Here is a 2,404-nt window from a genome sequence, read left to right as displayed (position 1 = left end):
CAAGAGGTCAGTTAATATTTATGTTTTTAGTTTCCCTTGATATGTGTTTCGGATCTGGGTTGTTTCCGCTTAATACCAGCTCCCATCAGCTATTGCCATGGGCTGGTTCCGATTGGGTTCTAATTTAAAATTAGGATTCAATTTATTTTTTTAATATGAATTAAAATCAATTCAATTTAAAACGGTATAAGAGTTTTGATTCAATTTCAGTTTGATTTTAAAAAATTAAGATTCTAATTTTTACAATTTTAATTCTAATTTAATTAAATTCAAATTATAAGTGATTAATCTGATTTTAATTTTTAAAAAATTCAAAAAATAAATATGAATTTTAAATATTATTAAATATATTTATTAAATAAATAAATTATAAAATGTATCTATTTACATATACGAAAAATAAAGCAATTAAAAAAATAATTAAAAGTTTCCACTAAGAAACTAATTGCTTCAAGCCCTCATGATTGAGTGTCAAATTTAACGGCTCCAGCTATCAAGATAATTTGTACAAAGCTGATTCTCATTTTCATATAAAAAATCAGTCAATTGAAAGATTCATTTTTTTCTCTTTCGAAATCGAACACGGTCATAGTAGCATCATACCTCCTCTTTCTTACCTGCAGCTCTGTATAAATTGAATTTGCTACTGGACAACAATTCACCCCATAATTATTTTAGTGTAAAAACCAAGAGAAGTAGGAGCAAGAAAGTTTTAGTTATGTTTCGGTGGGTGCGCCAGGCCTTTGCTGTAGTGCAACGCAGAGGCGACGCTCGAGGTACCCAATAGCAAGCTATTGAATGGCACCTCCCCATTAAAAGATTAATTTAATATCATGTGGATCAATGATCCACGTATCAGATATTAAACTGATAAAAACAGATACTACACTTGATCTTAGCCAAAAGGCCGAGAAAGGTATGCTTAGAATGGCTTCTTGAATGCCATTTTATTAGTCATTTCGCTGTGAATTTTTTACTCTTGTTTCGATGTGGGATAACCTCGAGTATAGAGAATACTACCTAATGTATTATGAGTATGAGCGGCTAATATACGTTGTCGTTTCATCTGCCCAATGTAGAAGCCAAAGGGTTTATGCTTAAGCCCCGCGCCTCTGAACCCCATAAGTCTCGCGTATCTCATCTTCTCGACTAAACGGATAAATAGAAAAATAGCGAACACCGGCCCCCAGTTGCAAGACAAATGGTCGTCTATCGCGCTGCTTCAATGCACCATTTCTACCAGCTCTCGTTGCCACCTAAACTGCTCTCTGGCGATTGAAGCACTCCTATTCATCTCTTTCTAATTCTTCTCTATCCTCTTTACCTTCTCCGTCTTCTTCGTTCAGAATCCGCTTCTTTGGGCTCAATTAGTTATACTGAAGAGGTAATCGGCGCTTTCCTACTGGACACGTTGTTATTGTCTCCGATGAGGAGGGAGCCGACACATTCTGCGCTGATGATCATGGGCTAATTTCGGTTTGTCTGATCGACTCTGTCGAACTGTATTCGTGTCTTAGTTTGCATTAGCAACAAAAGGGAAAAATAAACAGCAGCAAAAGGATTTCACATACTCTTCCTCTAAATCTACCTGTGCCAACTTTTTGTGTAAAATAATATCAGGAAATGTTTCTTGTGTCGACGAGGAGCAACTCTTTGAGCTTATAATTGGCACAAAGCTATGGCAAAGTGAAACCACTTTGAACGCTAGCCAGTTTATAAAGATTTCAAATAAAAGGAACTTGTTATTTTGCACGGAACTTATGGCATGCACCCACACCTGAACATTCTCTATTTTAGGATTATATCTCTGTAGATTTGTCCAAGAAACCTGCAAATTTTCAGATTTCTATATTTGAATTTGCTAGTGACATTATGCCGTTGGTTGAAATCTAATTTCGATAATTTTATATGGGTTTGCTAGTGTAAGTTTGTGAGTCACTTTTTCTGATGCATTCTGGGCTCATTAGGGTTCAATATATTGATAAGAACCAGAGAAATCTTGAATGATAAAATTCCAGAAAGGAGGGAGACTAAAAGATGATTAGGATTTGAGAACAAAGAAAGCAGCAACTGAGAGAAAGGAATCTTAATATCATAGGGAAAGATACAACCACAATAAATGAATGCACATTTGGTCTATGGTCATTGGTAGGCTGCAAGGAACTTGTTTCCTAGAGAAGCCTTGCTAGGATCATTGGTCTAGATTTTATATAGTTTGTAAGCTTCTGATATTTGATTCGATAAAAATTTGATCAAAATCGACCCCACTTTTAAATAAATCAAATTTGATATTAATTTTTAAATTTATTTAATAAATGGACTAAACTTAAACTTTATAATATTCGACTCGTTAAAATTTCATTTGTTTTTGAATTTATAAGTAGAATCCTAAATAATTTTATTA

General features: G+C 34.1%; 1 non-coding gene across 1 annotated transcript; it reads right to left on the bottom strand.

The window, feature by feature from the left end:
• Nucleotides 1-725: 725 nt before the first annotated feature.
• LOC122721879 lies at nt 726-920 on the bottom strand. Its single transcript, XR_006348660.1, has one exon. It is a non-coding gene; the product is annotated as a U2 spliceosomal RNA (small nuclear RNA).
• Nucleotides 921-2,404: the final 1,484 nt, after the last annotated feature.

The sequence above is a fragment of the Manihot esculenta genome, chromosome 1, assembly GCF_001659605.2.
Source record: "Manihot esculenta cultivar AM560-2 chromosome 1, M.esculenta_v8, whole genome shotgun sequence".
Lineage (NCBI taxonomy): Eukaryota > Viridiplantae > Streptophyta > Magnoliopsida > Malpighiales > Euphorbiaceae > Manihot > Manihot esculenta.
The sequence above is the reverse complement of the archived record's forward strand: the minus strand, read 5'-3'. Positions and strand labels throughout refer to the sequence as shown.